General features: G+C 33.8%; 1 long non-coding RNA gene across 1 annotated transcript in view; it reads left to right on the forward strand.

Moving 5' to 3' along the window:
• The window catches only part of LOC125754001 (uncharacterized), a 28,348-nt gene extending 24,528 nt beyond the window's left edge, over positions 1 to 3,820 (forward strand). Inside the window, exons 2-3 of the long non-coding RNA XR_007407148.1 lie at positions 1,452 to 1,555; positions 2,683 to 3,820. This is a non-coding gene — a long non-coding RNA (uncharacterized LOC125754001). The remainder of the gene's footprint in view (positions 1 to 1,451; positions 1,556 to 2,682) is intronic.
• Positions 3,821 to 6,040: the final 2,220 nt, after the last annotated feature.

Consider the following 6,040-nt stretch of genomic DNA (forward strand, 5'->3'; position numbering starts at 1 on the left):
GGAAGAGGGATATTATTTAACTGACTTTTCTCTTTCTCTGTAACTGCTTCCCTCACATCCCTGCTCCATCATTATGATACTCTTCATTTCTAGCATTTTCTTTGTATTTCAACAGCCAGAGTCAGCCTTTAGTATACTTATTTTGAGTCGACCCTTTGCTCAAGCACAGAGGACTCATGTGACCAAAGGTAGTCTGCTGTTATTCCCAAATAGACCAATGTCCTGTACTGTAGATTTTAATTTTTTTCTTCCATTTTTAGTCACTGTTAATATTAACTTGACCTTAGAATATTGCTAATTTACTAAGAAAAAATAGAATGTAATTAAGGCACCAAAGATGAATATGAAAAAAATGTATACCTTTTCCATACACTTCAATTCAAAATGTCAAAGGATTGAAAAAATCCTGAACTTATACTTCAACTTTGCCACCTCATTGTTATGCTTCATTTCATAAAAATATGGACTAAATCTCATCACAATTATATTGTAATATTTTTGCTTTTTTGTGTTGGCATACTCTAATAATTTTATTTCATCCATTCATGAGCAGTTGGGTATAGTTGTTAAATCATAACCTCTGGAGCCAAACTCTTCTGTGTCTGTCAAGTCCTGCCTGTGCCTGAGGTTTCTCATTTATAACATGAAAGTAGGTTTGCTGCATTAAATGAGTTTACAAATATAGTGGTTGGCACATAGTACATGCTATGTCAGTTTCTTCTATTGTTATTCACTAGAATAACAATAAATCATTCATATTCATGAAAGATTTATTGAGCCCTTACTATGTGCCTCAATGGTGATCTTATAATGCTAAAAAATATTGAAGGGCAAATATTAATTTAATGATCACTTAAATTGAATTTTAAATTGTGATAAAAATGTCAGTTAAAATGCAGGAAAGTAGGAAATACTGTTGATGGAAAATAAGATCGAAAAACAAGAGAATCTGATTTATTTTGGAGGGAATGGTTATTCAGCGAAGAAACATTTAATGAAGATCTGAAAGATAATGAAAATGCATTGATTTAGGAGTGATCTAGAATGTTTTAGAAAGAGAACTTGACAAAATTAGTGAAGGGGTCATTGATACTAAAGTATCCCAGAATTGGAGAGAAATGGATCTAATAGCAGCAGAAGAAAAGCACCTATTTAAACAAAAAAATAATAAGAAACTGGGACAAATGCAGGCAAGTTCACAGTTTTGCTGGCAGGGAATTTTCTTCTCATTGCTTATTTACTCTCTGGTTGAAGGTGACACTCTCTGATGAAAATGAGGTTTCTGTGAGAATACTGGTGGTTTGAGGATCATGCAGAGGGTTTGAAATCTTTGTGTGGAGAACAGGAAAGTGGCTTGATCAATGTATGTGGTACAGTTACCAGGTAGTGTTGAGTGTTCAGTTAAGATTGGTGAGTTATTAATTTACACATTCCCTGTTGTTTTTCTCTAGCAAGGCTCAGATGCCTGAGGTTAGACCTGAAGAAAGAACATTATTGGGACCACCAAAATTTGAGGTCTCTCAAGTGGGTAAAATGCAGAGACAGAAGAATAGAGGTAGGTATTATAAAGGTAATAGTTAGAATCATGTTTGATAAGATTTTAGTTCAGTATAGAGGTAGGTGATGTCATAAAGGACTATTTATAGGGAGATACTAGAGGGATCAAAAAATTGAAGTTTTCTGTTGTAATGATTTGTAGGGTTATAGTTAGTATAGTTAAATAACAATTAATATAAAACAAAAACTGGTAATTATGGGGAGAATTCTTAAAATACCAATATTAAAAATGGAAGATTTTTAGGTTCTAGTGTTTGTACAGGGAAGTGGATGACCAAAGAGAGGCACTGGTGGTAAGGAACTAAGAGGTCAGGATTTGAAATGAGTTGTACATGTGACTTTTAAAATCTCCCTGAGTGATAGCAGAAATTGTCATGAGTAGAGAAACTGTGAGTTAACTCCCAAAATTTCAACAAATGGGAGGACTGGGTGGTGGGGGGTTGAGTCTGGGATCTTGACAGATGTGATTATGAGAGTAATATAGTAGATTGGAATGAGCTTCAAAAAAGCAGAGTTTTATTATAAAAGCATAAGGGAATGATTGTCTAGAGATATGAATATGAACAGTTCATAAAGGAAAAAGCAATTTTGTAAATCTTGCTTTTTAAAGAAATCATGGTTTTCATGATTTTCTCATAATTTGTCATTAAAATACTTTAATTTTTTTTTCACATAATTAAAGGTGGAATGTCAGTTTTGGCTGAGGGCTTAAAATGTCCTTTTAAAACTTGTCTGCTAAAAAACAAATAAATAAAATAAAAAAAATTCTCTGCTTTTTGAAACTTCAGTTTATTTAAAGAGCTTTGTTTTATTTATAAACATAAGTGCACACACATGCATTCTTTCTATAGGTAGAAACGCCACCATATAACATATCAGATGATACCGGATATTTGATGGTATACTGACAACTGCATGCATTTAAAGATTAAGAAAATATGTTAGAGTAAAATATGTCTACCAGAATATTTTTTAAAAAACAGAGAAAACATTATGATGAACTAAATGTGTGTTAAAATGTTGCATACAACTTTATCCATGCTCATACATTAGAAAGGTGGTTTAATCACCCATAAGAAATTACTAGCTTCTCTGTTCGTGAAGCATGACATTTCAATTGCACAGCCAATAAAAGAATTACATGAAGAGACCGAAATGATTTACTGTATGGAAAGCATCAAGACCAAGGTTACCATGGTGAACTACCTTTCTGCACACTCAAGGTCAAGTGAGAGTGACCCATCAATGGGCAACCTTCAGTTGAAACCTGGTATGGAATTGCTCTTACAATTGTTAGTTGGTTTCCTTCTTAAGTAATAAAGATGACTGTAACAGACCTGTTACTGTTATTTACCTATGCTCAATTTAAATTTGTAATTTAAAAACTGACGTTATTGGCAAGAAATTGTTAGAAGAACGCTAGTGTTTTTCAAAATCTCATAAATTGCAGCAGTGCCCTGTAATCATTTCCTGAAAATGTGGATACGTTAGGAAATGTTTACACATTTTTAATGTAAGTTGAAAGAGATTCCAGTTGTATTGTAGTTTTTAATGTTTAACCAGAATCATCTTTATTGTAAATCCTATCTTTATTCCATTGGGAGAGAGCGAAAGAGTATAAATAGTGTATACATATTATAAGATATTGTTATGTATAATTAATATCTTAAAATATGTCCGAAATTCTGGGAAGTTCATATATTGCTTTTTTTCAGATATGTTTTGTTGATGCATAAAAAGAGGACTGTACTAATAAATGTCTCTTGAATTACACATGGTGTAAGAAAATGAAAGCCTTTGGGTTATGAATCTTGGATTTAAAGAGGCAATCATCAAATATTTAAGATGAAAATGCAGTAACACATGCTTGCTGTCATGTGTAAGTTTGGTGAATGTTATGACAAGGTTTTTAAAACATTCATAGTTGGAGTATTTTTATGAAAATATTCATTAATTCAAACAGACATTCATATCTGGCAACCTGCATTTTAATCGTGATTTCTGGCTGCATGAGAAAATCGGTAAAGCCATGAAAGAATGGGTGAAATATATAGCAATCATGCTTAAATTATACATTATAAGGCATACATATCTGTACGTTGTCATATTATGCATTAAATTTAATGCATAAATCAGATTGTTATAATTCTGATGTCGCCAAAAGGCACAAAATATGACAAACAGGAGTAGGCATGTAGATATTATCATATTCAATAATTCAATGAGCATTTGTTTTATGCAAATTAACTTTCTGTTAATAAAGATTATACTCATTTATTACACCACTTCCATATGATAATTAAAAAAAGTCTTTTTTTTCTCTAGAAAATCATTACAAAATGTGAATAATGCATTTGTTTAATATCTATATAAACAAGATCTTACCATCAGATTAGTTCTGGAAATGAAAGCAATATTGATTTCTGTAATAATTTTTGTAATATGGCTACACTGCAATACTGAAGCTGCTAATCTCATTTTTGTGGAGAACTCTATGCATTTAAAGCAGTGTTTAAACTTTTTGAGAGTAAATAATCTTAGTTTTCATAGAATGTGTTAATATACAGTTTATGGAAAATATACTTTTGGAAGTAAATAGTGCTGTGAAGAACTTAGCAAAAAGGTTGAATTCCTCTTCTCGGTACCATATTCTAATGTCAGTTAAAATAACACTGAAAACAAATCCAATCAACTCTTTGAGTTCAATATGTTACTCTCTTAAAGCCACTGGGTGTCCATTGAGGAGAAAGGATTTAATAAACTCCCACATGGCTGAATTAAAACGATAATAAATTATAAAGTACCACGTTAAATGACAGCAAATAATAATATCCCCCAAAGTCACTGCACATACATCTTTTGCAAAAAAACATGATGCAGCATTTTCTAATGGGACGTATATTTCTTTTCAGTTGTTACATCATCATATTTTAACGGCTTATTTAGGTCACATTATTATATGCATGGAACTTTATCGTCTGAAACATGCTACAGTTTCTGATTGAGCCCTGTAGGTCTTCATTTAAGAAAACGAGCATGGGGGCAACTGGGTGGCTCAATCAGCTAAAGTGTCTCCCTTAGGCTCAGGTCATGATCTCAGGGTCTGGATCCGGCCCTCACTGGGCTCCCTGCTCAGCTGTCCCTCTGCCTCTGCCCCCTGCTCATGCTCTCTCTCTCTCAAATAAATAAATAAAATATTAAAAAAAATTGAGCATGTATTTCAGATGCTTAGAGTTCTACAACATTGCCATTTTTGGGTATGCTTACAAACTTTTCAAACTAGTTTAAACAAACTAGAATTTCTTCTTGGAAGAAGGTCAATAAAAGTAATTTATGGAAAATATGGGAAATTTCACTTTAAACTTTAGGTAGCAAACTTAATCAAAATAAAGAGCATTTAATGTACATTAATTAGGTATGTTTGCTCTATATTAGCAATGGGAATTCAATAAAATTAATGAGGTGAACCACTTGAAATTTCTAATATTTGAACATTTTTTTAAAAGATTTTTTTTAGTTTATTTATTCTTGGGGGACCCACAGAGATAGACAGAGACACAGGTAGAGGGAGAAGCAGGTTCCTTGTGGGAAGCCCAGTGTGGGACTCAATCCCAAGACCCCGAGATTATGCCCTGAGCTGAAGGCAGATGCTCAACCACTGAGCCACCCAGGTATTCTTTAAAAATATTTTATTTATTTATTTGAGAGAGAGAGAGACAGATAACAAAAGAGCGTGAGGGGGGTAGCATGAGCGAGAAGGGGGAGGGAGAAGCAGGCTCTTGGCTGAGTAGGGAGCCTGAGGCAAGGCTCATCCCAGGACCCAGAGATCATGATGTGAGTCCAGGTGCTTAAACAACTGAGCCACCCAGGAGCCCCTCCCATATTTGAAGATTTTTAATGCACAAGAAAGGTTATTTCATAAAGTTCGACATAAGATAACATGCATATGTGCTCATTATTGCATAAAATACTTTACTGCATACGTCACACCTTTATACAATACATTGCTAATGGTTTGTGCAAGCAACCAGTTCTTAAGAAGAGTTCACAATGAACTCAAAAGAGGACTGATCTAGGAATTTCTATTCTAGCCAGACCTCTCCATTCATTCACTGAACCATTTTAGGCCATCTGTGTAACTTCTCTGAATCTCAGTTTCCTTATTTGTATTATGGAGATGTTACAGACTGCTTCAGATCACATGTAACAGAATCATAGCCAAGATGGCTCAAACACAAGGGGCTGCTTGTCTAAGATAAGAAGTCCAGAAAAGCCCCTGGGTGCTTTAGAAGTCCAACAATGTCATTAAAATTAAAAGCCCAGATTTCTTTGTCTTTCCTCTCTGATTCTTTGAGAGTTTCAAACTCAGGATCTCCTGTTCCTGGTTGCCAGGTGGTTATAGTATCATGATTTCTTCACACAGCAATGGGCAAAGGACACATCTGTATTGTGACCTTTTATAAAGAGCAAAGAAAACCTTTCC

This window comes from Canis lupus, chromosome 29 (genome assembly GCF_003254725.2).
Source record: "Canis lupus dingo isolate Sandy chromosome 29, ASM325472v2, whole genome shotgun sequence".
NCBI lineage: Eukaryota > Metazoa > Chordata > Mammalia > Carnivora > Canidae > Canis > Canis lupus.